Genomic DNA, 19,647 nt, shown 5'->3' with positions numbered 1-19,647 from the left:
AACCTCAATCTTAGCCTTACTTTCGGAATGTCTTTTATTTTTCGATTTTTGATGAAAACCCTAATTGTATGTTTACTTTCATGAATGTCTCTTATTTTTTACTCAAAGCTCTAATCCCATGTTTTCTTTTTTCAATGTCTCCTATTTTTTAGATTTGAATCAAAACTCTTATAGTATGTTTTCTATTCAGAATGTCTCATTTTTTTTTAATCAAAATTGTAATCATATATTTTCTTTTTGGAATGTCTCTTAATTTTTGGTTTTGAACCAAAACCCTAATGCTATATTTTTCTTTTCGTAATGCCTTTTTTTTAATAAAAAACCTAATCCTTATCGTATGTTTCCTTATCATAATAACTCATATTTTTTTTAATCAAAAACTATTCCTATGTTTTCCTTTCGTAATATCTCATACTTTTCAATCAAAACCATAATCCCATGATTTTTGTCAAGAATATCTACTATTTTGAATCAAAACTTAGGATTAGAGTTTTGATTGAAAAATATGAGACATAGGATTAGGGTTTTGATTGCAATCAAAGGGAGATGTGGTTTCCTTTATGACAAATCAGGGCAAAATATCTCTTTCCTAAACCAACCCAATTTCCGGAAGGAAACAAAATTAAATCCCAATTACTGAAGAAATCAAATATTACAAGATTAAGAGTGGAGAGATTCGCCTGCCATCTTCACGTGCTATAGTACCCACAGGATACTATTCCCATATTTAGATTGATTTTCTAGCCAATTTTATTTTCCTATTTTTAGATTGTTTTCCTAGCAAATTTTCATTTTCTATCTTTAGATTGATTCTCTAGCCAATTTTAATAAGATAGTTTTCTTGTATCCCAAGTTTAAGTTAGCTATAAATAGCCTTGTATATTCTCTTTTGAAAGATAGAACTATGATTATTATTTACGAAATAAGAGTTGTCTTAGTACCATTGTTCTTGTGGGTTCTACTAGATTCGCGAGAAGAAAGTTTCAGCTTTCTCCAAATTCGTGCTCTAGGCTTCCGGGTGTTTTGTGTGGATTAGTTTCTAGTTTATAGTTATGCGATTGTTAGGACAGTGGTCCGAGTTCTCGAAAGCTTCAGATCATCTCTCCCCTAACGTATGGGTCGCGTCCATACCCGGCTGTTTGTAGCTAGTTATCCCTCAACCTAGTTCCTACGCAGTGAAGATCGGGCCATCATTTAGATCTCCTTCTTCTTCACAAAGTTGAAGCCTATTATTTGGTACGAGAGCCTTTGTTGGCATGGTAGGATATGTTATTCCTACATTAAACTTTTGGTTCAATCTCAGTTATTTCATAAATTTTTCAGTCCCATAGTCCACAAACCTAAAAATAACCAAAAATTACCTTTGCATTAGTACTATTATTTGAGTATTGTATTTCAGGTTTATAATCTGTTCATGTTCCTCTAGTTGCTGGTCACAAAAAAGAAAAAGCAAATAAAAACAAATAGAAAAGAAAGAAAGTTCAAGAAAGGCCATTACAAAAAAAAAAAAAAATTAAAAAAAATCAAATTTGAGTTTCTAGCAATCTAGATGCTATATCTCATCAGATTATTACTTCTTTTGCATTCACTTGATTTCAGTACTATTTCCTTCTTGTTTTAGCCAACCAAACTCTACTGAAAACCAAAGCTAGTTCTTTCGATACCTTATGTTCAATTGCTTAATCACATACCGAAAACTACCACTTGGCACAACCATCATCCGACGAGAAGGCATAAGAGCTTTGGTAAGTAAGAGGTAAGATTTGTGTAAATCCACATATATACTTTTTTTTTATTTAAATCCACTAACATGGTAGGTTCAGAAGCTAGTTGCCATGATGATGACCTTGTTGGTTCATACCACAAGACAAATGCACCGGTTACACATGCATAGTATGATGTATTTGTTAGTCAATTTCGGTGAGATGCAAGTACCATTATGCCAATATTGGAGTGCGAAGGTCATGCAAGATACCCTGCGTGAGACTATTGACCGCTCCCTCGCGAGGCGTGTTCTAACCCGAGGTGGGCTTGGCGGCGGTCATGACCATGGTGACCCCGGTCATGTTGGTTATGGACATCGGCAATTTCCATGCCATGACAACGATGAAGGCCTTCAGCGGCCACCGAGATAGAGAAGATCTTGATATGCGGGCGAAGATTAAGATGAGCATACCACCATTCGGTGACAGCGGATCTCGAAAGTTTACTTGGAGTAGGAGGCGAGGTGTGATCAAATTTTTCGGGGATCCATGGTTTTTCGATGAAATAAGGGTAAATGATGCAGGTTAGACTTGAGACCGTTGATTCGAGCAAGAATATCCGATAACAAGCCTTCCAACACCTGTTGGTTAATGATAACAAGGATTAGGAAAAAGTAAAATCTTATTACTCAATAAAAAATGATAATCACAAAACTCATTTTTCTCTTACCTGTAGGCTTACAATAAATAGATAAAAATAGCAATAAGAAAGGAGATAATTTGAAAATTTACCAAAAATAGTAAATTCTCAAATATCAGCAAGAAATAAAAGGGTTAACAAAAGAAAGACTATTGCCACAAAGCGACTTACAAATTGGAGGTTTCTAGCCTAAGATATAATGAAATCAAATCTTTCCTAAAAATGGCAAATTTGCTCTTTTTTGAAGCCAAGATGATGGATTTCGGCGAAATCTGGCATGGCTCACAATCAAAGTTAGTAACTTGTGCTCGTTGACCCGTTTTCCTTCAAGTGAGACCCTTAAAAACCAAAAATCCACCGCTTGAAAAAATACTAGAATACCCTTGTTAGGCCATGGCCAATTTGTCCAGAAAGGCACAGTCTTGCGCCTCAATACGCCCCGCATCAGTAAACTTAGCATCTCTTAAATTTACCGATTATGCACTAACATAGTGGAACCAGTTACAGGAAGACAGGCTATTTGCGGGTAATGGCTATATTCGCATATTGGATGCTATGAAAAGGGCTATGCGACACCGTTTTGTTCCACCACACTTCTAGAAAGATATATATATACATAATAGGCTACAATGGCTTGTTCAAGGTACAAGAACTGTCGATGAATATTATAAGGAGATGGAGATCCTGATGATCCATACCAACTTGCGAGAAAGTGCTGAGTCGAACATGTCAAGGTTCTTGAGTGGTCTCAACCGTGATATTACTAATCAAGTGGAGATGTTCCCTTCCAACACTCTATAGGAGCTCGTACATGAAGCGACAAAGGTGGAGCAATATCAACAGTTTGGCGATTGGGTATGTTTTCTTCTTTGGAATGTCTCCTGTCTTTCAATCAAAACATATGTTTTTTTTTCGGAATGTCTCGTATGATTCAAAAACCGTAATCATATGAGACATTCCAAAAAAAACATAGGATTAGGGTTTTGAACAATTTCTAAAAAGGTGAAAGGCGTACCTAAGGCTTTTGCTTTAATGAGGCGTAAGCGTAAGCCTCGAGGCGGTTTAAGGCATAAGCCTCAACAAAAACTGAAAATGTAAATAGTAATTGACAAAATTGTCATGAAATTAATAATAAAAAGATTAATTGCCATTGGTTTTTCATAGTTTTTATCTTAAACTTCATAGTTCATTCTAATTTCTTAGAAATTGTTTGTAATTGCTGCAAAATAGTAATCGAGTTTTTTTTATAATTTTTTTAGAAGTATAGTTGTTAAAAAAAAATTAAGGGTTATTTAAATTGGTCTCTTTTATATCCATTTATTTAAAAAATGATTTCAAATTTTTTCATTATCGTTTCATTTTTTAATGATTAGTTACTATTCCATTTTGAAATGATTAGTTACATTATATTTTTAAATGATTAGTTAGATATAGAATTTATTTTTAAATGATTAGTTGGTTACTTGCTAATTTATAGATCGATTAATAAGTATGTCAAATCTTTTGTGGTGAGTTTTTTTAATACATAATTATATCATTTTGATTTAATTTTAACATTAGTATTAAATAAATTAAGATATATTTCATTTATACATTTTATAAACTTAAAAAAACTATCTATATATGTTGGTATAACTATGTATACATCAGATAGGGAGAAAGCAATAGGGGTGGGTAAGGCACACGCCTCTGCCACCTTAAGGCAATGCATCTTGAGGCGGAGCACATTACCCTATTGATCCGTAGGATTTATGCTTTTTATAGAAGGAGTACGCCTCGAGGCAAAATCCTAATGCCTTGTCTCAAGGCGCTCCTAGAGGCATACGCCTCAACCACTTTTTCAAACTATGGTTTTGATTTAAAAATAGGAGACATTACTATAGAAAAACATAGTTAGGGTTTTCATTCAAAAATAGTGGAAATTCAGTAAAAGAAAACATAAGATTCGGGTTTTGATTAACAAATAGGAGGCATTACTAAGTAGGTATTAGGGTTTTGATTGAAATATATAAGATATTTGGAAAAGAAAACATACGATTAGGGTGTTGATTGAGAAATAGGAGACTTTACTATAAGAAACATAGTATTAGAGTTTTGATTTAAAACTAAAAAATAGGGGACATTTCCATAAGAAAACATAGGATTCGGGTTTTGATAAAAAAAAAAGTAGACATTTCTAAAAGAAAACATAAGATTAGGGTTTTGATTTTAAAAATAGGAGCCATTCAAGAAGAAAACATAGGATTAGGATTTTGATTGATAAATATGTGACATTGTGATAAGAAAATATAAGATTGTTGTTTTGATTCATAAATAGTAGGCATTCCCCAAAGAGAACATAATATTACGGTTTTGATTAAAAAATATGAGACATTACTATAAAAAAGCATAGGATTAGAGTTTTGATTGAAAATTGATAATTAGTAGACTTTCCGAAAAGAAAACATACAATTAGTGTCTTGATTGAAAAATAGGAGACATTGCCAAAAGAAAACATAGGAGACACTACTATAAGAAAACATAAGATTAGGGTGTTGATGAAAAAATATGAGTCATTCAAAAAGAAAAAACATGGAATTAGGGTTTTCATCAAAGGATATGAGACATTCCAAAAAGAAAACCCTATTTTTTAAAGATAGGATTAGGGCTTTGATTGAAAATTGACAAATAGGAGACATTAAGAAAAGAAAACAAAGGATTCAGATATTGATTGAAAGATAGGTAATATTCCAAAAAGAAAATATAGGATTAAGATTTTGATTCAAACAAAGTAGGCAATCCTAAAGGGAAACATAAGATTACAGTTTTGACTGAAAAAAGGAGACATTAATATAAGAAAATAAAAGATTAGGGTTTTGATTGAAAAATAATCGACAATTTCAAAAGGAAACATAAGATTAGGTCTTAATAAAAAATAGCAGACATTTAGAAAAGAAAAGAAAGTGTTATTATTTTGATTCAAAAATAGGCAACATTCCAAAGGGATAGGAGGCCTTCCAAAAAAGAACACTTGGAATTAGGGTATAGGAATGTCTCCTAATCCGAAAAGAAAACATAAAATTAGTGTTTTGTTTGAAAAATATGAGACATTTTAAAACGAAAACATTGGCAGAGATTTTCAAAACAAAAGATAGGATTAGCATTTTGATTAAAAAAATGAGACATTCTAGAAAGAAAATATAGGATTAGGGCTTTAATTCAAAACTAATAAATAGGAGACATTAAGAAAAACACAGGATTCGGGTTTCGATTGAATGATAGAAGACATTCCAAAAAGAAAACATAGGATTATGGTTTTGATTCAAATTTAGTAGTCATTTTGAAAAAAAACATATGATTAAGATTTTGATTGAAAAATAGGAGCCATTACTATAAGTAAACATAGGATTAGGGTTTTCATTAAAAAGTACTAGACATTACGAAAAGAAAATATAGGATAGAGTGTTTTAAATAAAAAATAGGAGGCATTCCAAAAAGAAATAATCGGATTAGTCTTTTGATTTAAAAATAAGAGCAATTACAAAATGAAAGCATAAGATTAAGGTTTTCATTAAAAAACAATAGACATTAAGAAAATAAAACATAGTATTCGGGTTTTGATTAAAAAAATAGTACACATTAACGAAAAAAAACATAGGATTCGGGTTTTGATTGAAAAATAGGAGAGATTACTACAAGAGAACATAGGATTAGGGTTTTGATTAAAAATATAGTAGACATTCTAGGAAAAAACATAGGGTATGGTCTTGATTCAAAACTGATAAATAGGACACATTTCCAAAACAAAAGATAGGATTAGGGTTTTAGATTAAAAAAATACGAGCCATTTCAAAAAGAAAACATAGGATAAGGTTTTTGATTCAAATATAGTAGGCATTCCGAAAAAAAAACATTGGAATGGGGTTTTGTTTGAAAAAAAGGAGACATTACGAAAAGAAAACATACAATTATTGTTTTGATTCAAGAATAGCAGACATTCCCAAAAGAAAACATAGGATTAAGGTTTTGATTCAAAATTAGCAGACATTCCCAAAATAAAACATAGGATTAGGTTTCGATTAAAAAATAGAAGTCTTTCCAAAATAAAACATAAGATTAGTGTTTTGATTGAAAAATAGGAGACATTACAAAAATAAAACATATGATTATTGTTTTGATTCAAAAATAGCAGACATTACCAAAAGAAAATATACAATTAGGGTTTTGATTCAAAAATAGTAGGCATTCTGAAAAGAAAACATAGAATTAGGGTTTCGATTAAAAAATAGGAGCCATTCTTAAAAAAAATATTGGATTAGAATTTTGATTGAAAAATTTGAGACATTACAAAAAGAAAACATAGGATTATTGTTTTTGATTCAAAAGTAGGAGACATTGCGAAAGTAAAACATAAGATTAGGGTTTTGAATAAAAAAATTGTGGCTATTCTAAAAAAAACAAAACTTATGAGTACGGTTTTGATTCAAAACTAATAATTATAGTAGGATTAGGGTTTTGATTCGAATATAGTAGGAAATACGAAAAGAAGATATAGGATTATGATTTTGATTGAAAACCTAAATCCTATGTTTTCTTTTCTTAATGTCTCCTATTTATAAATAATGTTATACTAAATAGGAGACATTGTGAAAATAAAAGAAAGGATTTGGTTTTTAAAAAATACGTGGCACTCCTAAAAGAAAATATAGGATTAGGGTTTTGATTCAAAACCCTCTTCATTTTTAAAAAATTATGTTTTTTATTGAAAAATAGGAGACATTTCAAGAGGAAACCATAATATTAGTGTTTGATTTTTTTAATATAGTAGGCATTATGAAAAGAAAACAAAGAATTAGGGTTTTGATTCAAAACTGAAAATAATGACATATTCTGAAAAAAAAAACACATGATTATTGTTTTGATTTAAAAAATAGCAAACATTCCAAAAAAACATAGGATTAGGGTTTTGATTAAAAACTAATTAATAGTAGACATAAAATTTTAGTTTTGATTGAAAGATAGGAGACATTCTGAAGAAAACATAGGATTAGACTTTTGATTGAAAAATATGAGACATTTCGAAAAGAAAACATAGGATTAGAGTTTTCACCGATAAATTGGAGACAATAATATAAAAAAACATAGGAGTAATGTTTTCATTCAAAACAAAAAATTAGGTGACATTTCCAATAAAACCTCAATCCTAATCTCATGTTTTCTTTTCTGAATGCCTCCTATTTTTGAATAAGAGGCATTCCGAAAAGAAACCATAGGATTAGAGTTTTGATTGAAAATTAGAAAGCATTCCTAAAAGAAAACATCAGATTAAGTTTTTGAATCAAAGCCCAATTTCTATGTTTTCTCTTTGGAGAACATAGGACACATGTTTTGAAAGATAGGATTCTGGTTTTGAAAGATAGGATCAGGGTTTTGATTGAAAGATAGGAGGCATTCCAAAATCAAAACATAGGATTAGGGTTTTGATTGAAAAATAGGCTGCATTCTGAAAAGAAAATATAGGGTTAGGGTTTTGATTGAAAAATATGAGACATTCCAAAAAGAATACATCGGATTAGGGTATTGATTACAAATTAGTAGAGATTACAAAAATGAATGATAGGATTAGAATCTGGATTTAAAAAAATGAGATATTCTGAAAAAAAAAACAAAGGATTAAAGTTTTGATTCAACATTGAAAAATAGGACACATTCCGAAAAGAAAATATAGGATTTCAGCTTTTTGAAGGATAGGGATTCGATATTGATTGAAAACATAGAAGATATTTTGAAAAAGAAAACATAGGAATACTATTTTTGAGTCAAACTATAGTAGGCATGCCGATATTAGGACATTTCTATAATTGGGTGGCTCTATTATAGAAATTTCTCATATTTTTCGAATAAAACCCCAAATACTATGATTTCTTTTCCGGAAAATGCCTCCTATCTTTTAATCAAAAACATAATCCTATGTTTGCTGATTCTTTTGAAATGTCTCATATTTGTTTTTAATCAAAATTCTAATCCTATGTGTTTTCTTTCGGAGTATCAACTATTTTGAATCAAAAATATTAATCTATGTTTTTCTTTCTTACTACCTCTTGTTTATGAATAAAAATCATAATGCTGATGTTATTATTTCAGAATGTCTCCTATCTTTCAATCACATGAATCCTATGTGTCTTAATGTCTCCCTATTTGTAGTTTTGAATCAAAACCCTAATCCTATGTTTTTCATTTGAAATATCTATTATTAATGAAAACCCCTAATCAATGGTTTTCTTTAGTAAATGTCACCTATGCTTTTTAATAAAATGTAATCATATTTTCTTATTAAATATTTTCTCGACACTATTTTTCAATCAAAAAGCATATTTCTAATCGAGCCACGTATGTTTTTGGAATAATCTACTATTTTTAAGTTTTTCAATCAAAAAACCTAATATATTCCTTTCTTTTTGGAATGTACGCTATATTTAAATGAAAATCCTAATTATTTGTTTCCTTTTCATAATGTCCGCTATTTTCTAATCAAAACACTAATCCTATGTTTCTTTTTAGAATGTCTTCTATTTTTCAATCAAAACTCTAATACTTGTTTTCTTATAGTAATGTCTCCTATTTTTCATTCAAAACCCTAATCCTATGTTTTCTTTTAATAATGTCTTATGTTTTTTAATGAAAACCCTAATCCTACATTTTCTATTTGGAATTCCAACTATATTTTAATCAAAACACTAATCCTATGTTTTTTTTTGGAATGTCTACTATTTTTGAATCAAAACAATAAGCCTATGTTTACTTATATTAATGTCTCTTATTTTTAATCAAAACCTTAATCCTACGTTTTCTTTTCAAAAATTTACTATTTTTGAATCAAAACATTAATCCCATATTTTCTTGTAGTAATGTCTCCTATTTTTCTATCAAAACCTTAATCCTATGTTTTCTTTTTGGAATGTCTCCTATCATTCAATCAAAACAGGATTAGGGTTTTCAATCAAAATAGGAGACATTCCAAACAAAAAGTTAGAATTAGGGTTTTGAATAAAAAAATAGGAGACATTCTAAAAAATTGGATTATGGTTTTGATTGAAAAACATTAGACATTACTATAATAAAACATAGAATTAGGGTTTTTGTTTCATAAAATAGCATATATTCATAAAAATAAAAAGAAATGATCAGGCTTTTGATTGAATGATAGGGACATTTCCAAAAACAAAACATTGTATTAGGTTTTGATTTCAAAAATAGTAGAAATTCCAAAAGAAAACATAGGATTAGGGTTTTGATTGAAACATAAGAGACATTTATAGAGCTTCATAGAATTAGGGCTTTGATTCAAAAATAGGAGGCGATTCTGAAAAGAAAACATAGGGCATTAGGATTTTTGATTGAAAAATAGGAGACATTACTATAATAAAATATAGGGTGAGTTTTTTCAATAAAAACAAAAAATAGGTGACATTTTCAAAAAACAAAAACAGAAGATTAAGGTTTTGATTCAAAAATGGTAGACCTTCCAAAAAAATATAATTACGGCTTTGATTAAAAAATATGAGACATTAAAAAAAACAAAACATCGGATTAGGGTTTTGATTAAAAATTAGCTGACATTCGCAACACAAAATATAGGATTAGGGGTTTTATTTACAAAAATGAGACATTATTAAATGAAAACAAAGAATTAGGGTTTTGATTCAACACTAAATAATAGGACACATTCCGAAAATAAAACATAGGATTACGGTTTTTATTCCAAAATAGGAGGCATTACAAAAAGAAAACATAAGATTATTGTTTTAATTCAAAAATAGTATATACAAAAAAAAATATAGGATTCGGCTTTTGTTTCAAATTTGATTAATAGAAGACATTAAGAATTAAAAACATACGATTATTGTTTTGATTAAAAAATATGAGACATTAGTAAAAGAAAAAACATAAAATTAGGGTTTTGATTGAAAAATATGAGAAAACATATGAATTGTGCTTTGATTCAAAACCGAAAAATAGGTGATATTTCCAAAAGAAAACATAGGATTATACTTTGATTCAAAAATCGCATGCATTCTCAAAGTTAATCATAAGAATAGAAAACATAGGATTATAGTATTGATTGAAAAATATGAGACATTACGAAGAGAAACACAGGATTATTGTTTGGATTCAAAAATAGCAGACATTCCCAAAATAATACATAGGATTAGTGTTTTGATTGAAAAATATGAGACATCACGATGGAAAAACATAGGATTAGTGTTTTGTTTAAAAAATAGTAGACAATATGAAAAGAAAAAAAAAGATTATTGTTTTGATTGAAAAATATGACATATTTGGAAAAGTAAACATAGCATTTGAGTTTTTATTGAATGATAGGAGACATTTTCAAAAGAAAAATAGGATTAGAGTTTTTATTGAAAAATAGCTGACATTCCCAAAAGAATACATAGGTTATAGTTTTGATTGACAAATAGGAGGCATTCTGAAAGGAAAACATAGGATTAAAGTTTTAATTGAAAAAGAGAACACATTCCGATTAGGGTTTTGATTCAAAAATAGCAGACATTCCCTAAAAATAATCATATTTTTCATTTTTAGGATGCCACCTATTTTTTTAATCAAAGACTAATCCTATGTTTTCTTTTCGCAACGTCACCTATCTTTCAATCAAAACAATAATACTATGTTTTTTTTTTAATGTATGTCATTTATCCAGTTTGAATCAAAACTGTAATCCCTTAAACCATTGTTTAATTTTTTGGAATGACTCCTTTTTTCAATAAAAAAACCTAATCCATTAATTTTTTTTTAAATGTCCGCTATTTTTCAAACAGAACCCAAATCCTTTGTTTTCTTTTCTAAATGCCTCCTATTTTTGAATTAAAACTCTAATCATATGTTTTTCTTTTGGAAATGTGCCCTATTTTTTTTTTCAATCCAAACACAAATCCTTTGTTTGCTTAAAGTAATATCTCCCCTTTTTCAATCAAAACCCTAATCATATGTTTTATTTTCAGATTATCAATTATTTTTTATTCAAAACCCTAATCCTATCTTTTCTTTTCAGAATGTCGCGAATTTTTCAATCAAAATCCTAATCCTTTGTTTTTCTAATGGCTCCTATTTTTCAATCAAAATCCTAACCTATGTTTTCTTAGAGAAATGTCCCATATTTTCGTTTTTTTACCCAAGACCTTACTTTTATATTTTCTTTTCATAATGCCTCATACTTTTGAACCAAAACTGCAATCTTATGTTTTCTTTTGGGAATGTCTCCTATTTTTGAATCAAACCCCTAATCTTATGTTTTTTTTTTGGAATGTCTCATATTTTCTAATCAAAACCCTAATCCTAAATATTTTTCTATAATGCCCCCTATTTTTTAATCAAAAATCCTAATATTATGTTTTCTTTTTGAGAGTGTGCCTATTTTTAGATCAAAACAATAATCGTATGCTTTTTTTTCTTTTCCTAGGACCCAATCTTTTGTTTTGGAATGTATATTTTTTTTTAATCAAAACCCTAATCTGAGTGTCCTATATTTTATTCAATACCCTAATTCTAACTTTTTCTTTTTTTGAATGTCTCCTATTTTTTAATCGAAACCCATATCGTATGTTTGATTTTCGGAATGTCTCCTATTTTTGAATCAAATCCCTAAGCCTATGTTTTCTTTTGGGAATATCTACTAATTTTAAATCAAACCAATAATCACAGTTTTCTTTTCGTAATGTCTCATATTTTTTAATCAAAAAGATAATCCTATGTTTTTTTAATGCCTCCTACTTTTTATTGAAAACTGTAATTTTATGTTTTCTTTTGGAAATGTATACTATTTCTGAATCAAAACAATAATCCTATACTTTCTTTTTGAAATGTCTAATAGTTTTTCAATCAAAACCCTCATCCTATGTTTTTCTTTTTGCGAATTTCTACTATTTTTGAATCAAAAACCCTAATCCTATCTTTTTTTAAAGTAATAATCTAATCCTATGTTTTATTATAGTAATGTCTCCTAATGTGTTCTCCGCAATTGCACGGGTCACACACAAGTAATATATTGGTACATCAAAAGGGTAGGGTTGTCAAACCTCAGGGACTGGACTAAAAGTACTCACAGAAACTGATCTCTAGTAAAGAATGAATTGGTGATAGGATTACTTAAAATAAAAGAGAGAATAAAGAAGTAAGGAAAAGAGAACAGATGAAGATAAAAAGGTAATTGTATTCAGTGTTAACAATAAGAGAACAATGCCCGGGATGTTTCCTAAGCACTTAGTGATGCTCACTCATTCTCAAGGTTTACCAAGGACATGCTTAGACTCTAGTGTGTGCTCAAAGCAATATTGCAACTAAGGCTCTCAAATATGTTAAGTTTTGCAAAGATAACTTTGGATTCAAGCTCACCAAGTTATGCAATTGCCTAGGGCAACAACAGCTGTGACAATCCACCATCAATTTTATCCAAGTCGCTACACAAGTCAAGCACATCATATTTTGAAATACAAGATTCAACACAAGAACCAAAAGAACTCCATAAATAAGGAAGAGTACAAGTGTTTAAAGCATACAAAGTGGAAAAGTTCCCACCACAGGGCACCGTGGCCGGCTAGTCCTTCATGGGTGGGTAGAACATGGAGATAACACAAGATCTAAATAAAGAAGATATGACTCCCTTCTCTTTGAGATTTGCCTCCAATGTTGAACTCCGTGTGCTAGCACCACTTTCCTTGTGCCTCCGACTCGTTCCTTGATGCCTTAGAATGTGTGGATAAGCTTTATCTTTCCTCTCGTGAATATCCTCTCGGTGGAGAAAAAAGATCCCTGACAAAGATGGAAAAAAAAACCCTAAAAACTGAAGTGAAAAAGAGAGGATTCAAGCTTGACACAGTCTACACACGAGCCTGTCAAGACCGTGTCTTGTCGTGAGAGAACTGAGTCAAATAGGATGCCTCTGCCTGGAAGATTTAGTGGAAGGGACACGATCATGTCTAAACCATGCAATGATGTGACACAAGCATTTTAGTAGCACCCACCGTGTGTCGCCTATTCTCCAACAAAATTGCTTTTGGCCTTGGTTTTTCAGTTGTATGGACACAATCATGACCTGACCGTGTCAAGCTTGGAAGCACCCTTCTACATAGATTTCTTGCTGGATCGACACTAGGCTGACACATTCAGTGGGCATGATATGAGCATGTCTAGCCCGTGTCTAGCTTGAGTACTTGAGCTCTTTTTAAATATTCTCTCATTTTCTTCCCGATTTCACCTCAAATTATATCGAGCCCCTATTCCTGGACATATAAGAAATCCCATAATAGCAATGCTCATGCATAAAAGTAAACTTCAAAACAAGCAAAATGATAGATTTGGGGCATGGAATCATATGTACAAAGTTCACTCATCAAATACCGCCACACTTGAATTGTTGCTTGTCCTCAAGCAATCACCAAACTCTTAATAACAAAGGAAATGAGTGTAATGCTTCCGATCTAAGGAAGAAGGTGATGAAGGTTTTAAATATAGGGGAAATATAGGTGTTAGTAAAAACATGAATGCACAAGAATGAATATACTCTCACTTCCAAAACATAGTGCGTGTTTGTTTGAAAACCCTAACTTACGTTCCCCACAGTCATAAGACATTGCAAACGAAACTAAATTCAATGGGTAGTAGCTTCATACACCCTAGTGGTAGCCTTTTCCTTGGTAGGTCGCCAAATGTACGTTTGTGATGCCCAAAATTTGACTACTCAAGAGTGGCTTTCAATCATCTAAGGTGATATCTCTTTCTACCATTTTGTCACAAAACTAAACTTTACAAGATCATTGACAGGGCATTCCTAAAAATGTATCTGACTTTCCTAATATATATATATTATTTAAACACAAAACATGCTGAACAAAAAGTAGGGTTTGGTGGCAAGAGTTTTATGTTAAGGAAATAAAAGCAAGTCGTAATTTGACTACAATGGTTACTAACACACACTTGTCCCCCTAAGTTTAAAAATCAGCAAATAACCAATCATAGATCATCATAAACAAAGCACTCATCACCTGCAAGCATGCAACCCTTCCCCACACTTGAAAATTACATTGTCCGCAATATAAATAAACAACGCAATGAAATGAAGGGAACGGTAAAGGGAAAGGGTTAAGCGACTACCTTGAATGGAGAGAGGAGTGGTGTCGCTAACATGTGTTATCCTCCCAAAGCCAAACACAGAGAGGGATGGTCCCGCTCTCACATGATGCTAACTCCAAGCAACCACATAAGTCCAGAGATATAAATTGGGACACACTAGAAACTTACATCAGTAGTAAAAGGAAAATGTAATAACTAGAAAAAGTAGGCAAAACCAAAAATGTCGTCAGAGGGGAACACCCCTTTGTCGACTCACTACATAGCACACACGTAAAAGGAAAAAAACAAATAGGTAATAAATATAATAATTAAACAAGGGAGGATAAGGATCACTGGATAAAAATGCGGTACGTTTAGGACCAGAACCATCAACGGAAGGAGTGGCGGAGGTGTTTCGAATCCCCAAATCATGCGTGTCGACATCGACATGTCGAGTAGGCCGCGCAGTGGAGGAAGACTGCGGTGATACCCGCACCACCAAATCCTCGGCAATGCGCACCACGTGCCATCAGTAGCCACTCGAAACTCGATGGATGAACAAAAAATAGGCTCAGGGCGGCGGTGTAGTGGCCATGATCACGGACGCAGAAGATGTAGCCCCGAGTTGGTCAGATAGCGTAAGTAGAAGCGGGAATAATAGTGTCGCTAGCAGGTGGATCATTGGTCAATGTGACATGGTACTCGGTCCCTCTGATAGTCACAACCCTATGAACAATCTCATAAAACGTAGTGTCGCAAGGGTCATGGACGCCATACCCCCTACCACTCACATCTTATCGGTCGCCTAAGAGCGCCCATGTGGCAGACTAGCCGGGTGATATATGGACCGACAAAGAATACCCCTACATGCGGAGATATCCCTTGGTGGGAAATGGACACGGTGACCTCATACCCCAAGTCTAGATGAAACCCGTCAACAATGCTAATCAGAAAGTTAAAATCTTGCAAGTTAACAACACGAGTGCTGTCACCATGACCTATTAGAGTGTGATTGAGCATGAATGAATATAACACAGTACTAGGGAGTGGAGTGCGGTGGCCTTGGTGCGACAGTGATCATAAGTCAGAAAAGGGCTCAACCATCGCCAAGCATCGCTAAGCGGTTCCCCTGCCGGCCTAGAAGTAAGCAAGGCATCGTAGGCAAGGGTTCGTGTAAACTCAGCATTGTATGAGCCCAAATGGATGGAAAACTCAGTGAGGCTTATACGATGTAACGTTCCAAAGATCTGAAACTGAATGTAATCGGCGCGGTAAAACTTGATAGTAACACACGATAACTCAAAAGTGGACAACACCTTGATTGCCAACTGCTCATAGTTGTTGTCAGTGACTTGAAACAGCTATCTCCAAGCCCCAGCATTCAGTAACTGATGCACTTCAACCTCAAGCCCTATCTCACGTAGAACATCCCAATCTATTTATCTCGATTCACCAAAATGTCGACAAGAGAGACGACGAGCATATCATTCAATATGAGCCTGGGTATGGAATGTAGGTTGATACTTTACTCCATATGTTGAGGTATCGGTCCTAGGCCTCTTAGAAGGCCAGCCAGCAATGTCCTTCCTAGGCATTTTCTGCTAAGAAAAAGTGAAACAAGTCAATACAACATACAAAAATTTAGGGAGGACATGGTCGTGCTAAGGGTACAATGACCGTGTCAATGTTAGAACCCAAATTGGGTGGAAAAAAGATCAGCGGTGAGATGATCGTGTCAGCTGTGATCATCGTCCCAAAAAGGACTACGAGGCTTGCCCAACGAGGATTCAAACAACCATGCTACAGAGAATGTAACACAATTCATACATGACCACCATGGCCCACAAATCGTACACCCAACCATATGCCATCATGAAATATGCAAAAAAAAATGATGGGCACTTACCGAATTTGAAAGGACAATAAAGAGAAGAGAAGCAATCAACGAGGAAAAACTTCAATGGAGGCTAAAAATGAGGGCACCATCCTAAATAGGCCGAATGGGGAGAAGAAGAGTCGGCCATTTTGGGAGAGAGGGGTGCGATGAAAGGTCGCGCCACCGATGTTAGGGTTTTTTAAAATGAAAAAGTTGAACCGAATCGGTCAGCTCATGCACACCCATGACACGTGTGTGTTAGATTGCAAGGTTACAGAAAGAGAACCCATGGGGTCACACAATCATGTCACTAAGTGTCCCTAACCCCACTGAAAAAAATTTTCAGAAGAATTATGAAAAATTCAAATCGCCATTGACATGATCGTGCAAGTAGAATGGAGAACGTATCTGTCCCTAACATGATCATGTCAAGCCCGTGTCCATCCTTGAAAACTTTAAAGTGCATAGCCAGTGAAAATCAGTGACATACACACGAGCATGCCTTGCCAGTGTCGCACCTGAAACATTCCAGAACAGAGGCTCTTCCTCCACGAATCAACATCAAGGTACACGGCCAGTCATAAAACAATTTCGGTAAGAATGTCAAATTAAAGGAATATCGAAGAAAGAGAAATCACAAGAGAGTGGGGATGAAATATGGCTGGGAAAACAATGATCCAAGAACAAAATGAAAAACATAAAAAATGATTAAACAACTACCTAAACAAAAAACTTAAGTTGCCTCCCAAGAAGCGCTTGTTTAATGTCACTAGCTTGATGTACCTGTTTCGCGCTTACGGAGGTTCTGGAAATCGAGACTTGTGTTGGCCACTTGAGACACAATTACAGGCATATGGTAGTGAAATGTTAATCAAATGGACCTCACCGAATGTCCGAGTATCAGAATGATAAAAAATGTGTGGTCTTGGTGGTGAGATGAGTGGCTTTCTCTTCGTAGATGTTACTTTTTCCCACCACTTCCGTGCTCTAGAGATCCACTTCCCCTGTGGTTCTATATCCTCGCTAGCCACCAAGTCTAAACTTTGAGCTTCCTTTATTGCCCCTCAAATCCACCATCATCCTAGGGGGTATCCTCCAATAGATCTACAAGTTTATCTTTCATGAATGTCTCCTACATAAAGTCGGAAACAAGCTCATCAACATCATCAACGCAATAACAAGTATCATCGAAGTCTATTGTGTCTCTCATGGAGTCACAAAGTCTGAACGTAGTTTCTTCATCACCACCTTGAAGTGTCATTCGGCCGTCTTTGACATCAATAAGGGCGTTGGATGTTGCTATGAATGGTCGTCCCAGTATTATCGGCACTTCAACCTTGTCATCAATATCCAAGATGATGAAATCCACTATAAATATAAACTTGTCTACTTTAACTAAAACATCTTCAATTATGCCCCTTGGTCATCTGGTGGATCGGCCTGCTAATTGTAAAGTCATGTTTGTGGGTTTTGGCTCCCCGAGTCCCAAATTTTGAAAAATTCTATACGGCATTAGACTAATACTCGCTCCAAGGTCAACAAGAGCTTTCTCATCAACCAAACCCCCAATTGTGCACGGAAGAATGAAGCCCCCTGGATCTTTCTCCTTCTAGTAGAGTTTGTTACATAGCAAAACAGAACACTCCTCACTGAGTGTCAAAGAAGACACATTTCCCAATTTCCTTTTTTTGGTGAGCAGGTCCTTCAAAAATTTAGCATACCTCGGCATTCAAGAAAGAGCTTCGACAAATGGGACATTAATGTGCAAAGTTTTAAACATGTCTAGGAACTTTTTGTACTCTTCATCCTGTTGGTCTTTCCTTGCCTTGGAAGGGAATGGAAGTTTCTGCTGATACACTAGAATCGAAGTTTTATCCTTTATGCTATTGTCCATGTCAATGGTCACATTGGGGTTAGCAACTTCTAGTTCAAGCTCCGTCTTAACAGAGTTTTGGAGCTGGTTCCCACTACTTAAAGTCACACCCATCAATGATTCCTTTGGGTTAGCCATAGTGTTGCCCGGGAGGTTCCCCGATAATCTGTCTTCTAGTAACTTGGAAATTTGAGCTACTTGATGATCCAAGTTCCACATAGTTGCATTGGTGTTTGTGATCATCTCCTCATTATCGGCGAATCGAGTCTCAGTACTCTTGATGAATCGTGTCATTAAACTGGTGAGATTATTAGAAGACTCTGAAGAGGATGAAGGCTGTGATTATTGTGTAACTTGAGGTGGAGGCATGTATTGCTGCTGCTATTGTGTCAATTGTCCGCGTCCTGGCTGACTCCTAGAAAAATTTGGATGATTCCTCCATCCAGCATTGTATGTGTTACTATATGGATTGTTCTGAAAATAACAGTTCTTACCAAAGAAATCCACTTGCTCAATCTATTCAGTACTTGCACCAGTAGAAGAGGAAAGTCTTGGATCACATGAGTGATTAGAATTATCATGAATGGGTCCCGAGCATGGAGGCGGAGATTGCATGTTGTCTAATCTCTTGGTTATTGCTTCAACATGTGCTACAAGAGTAGTCATGACATCCACTTGATAAATTCTGTCAGACTTCACCGGTTTATTTCCTCTGAACTCCATTGATACCCATTGTTTGCCATCTCTTCAATTATCTTTTGTGCATCACCTGGTTGCTTGCTACACAATGAACTTCTGATGGCTGCATCAATCATTTGTTCAGTGGAACTATTCAATCCATTATAAAAAGATTTGGATTTGCATCCATTCAACGATTCCATGATCTGGATATTTTCTTAACATCTCCTTATACCTTTCCCATGTATCGTACAATGATTTGGATTCTAGTTGTTGAAAAGAGATGTCACTTCTGAGTTTGATGATCTTAACAGGAGGAAAATATCAAGCAACAAATGCCTCAGAAGTCTACTTCCATGTTTTGAGAGACCCAGGTAGCAAGGAATTTAGCAACTGCTTTGCCATTCCTCGTAATGTGAATGGAAAGAGTCTTAGATGAACTGCTTTATTAGAAACATTGCTCGCCTTATAAGTGTCACAGATTTTGAAGAAACTTCTAAGGTGCTCATATGGATCTTCATCCTTAAATCCATCTAATTGACACATCTGTTGCACCAATTGAATGAAATTTGGCATCAATTCAAAATTGTTTGTGGTAACAGAAGGATGAACAATATTCTAGCTGACCCCTCAAGATGTGGTCAGGCAAAATTTGAGACACTCTGCGGTTGATTTCCAACAATTTCGTCTTCCTAACCCACAGTCACAC

At 33.7% G+C, this 19,647-nt stretch overlaps 1 non-coding gene across 1 annotated transcript; it reads left to right on the top strand.

The window, feature by feature from the left end:
• Positions 1 to 19,134: 19,134 nt before the first annotated feature.
• Positions 19,135 to 19,238, top strand: LOC120252396. The gene has a single exon (XR_005533929.1). It is a non-coding gene; the product is annotated as a small nucleolar RNA R71 (small nucleolar RNA).
• The last annotated feature ends 409 nt before the right edge of the window (positions 19,239 to 19,647 follow it).

This window comes from Dioscorea cayenensis, chromosome 20 (assembly GCF_009730915.1).
Source record: "Dioscorea cayenensis subsp. rotundata cultivar TDr96_F1 chromosome 20, TDr96_F1_v2_PseudoChromosome.rev07_lg8_w22 25.fasta, whole genome shotgun sequence".
Lineage (NCBI taxonomy): Eukaryota > Viridiplantae > Streptophyta > Magnoliopsida > Dioscoreales > Dioscoreaceae > Dioscorea > Dioscorea cayenensis.
This window is presented reverse-complemented; position numbering and strand designations above follow the sequence as displayed.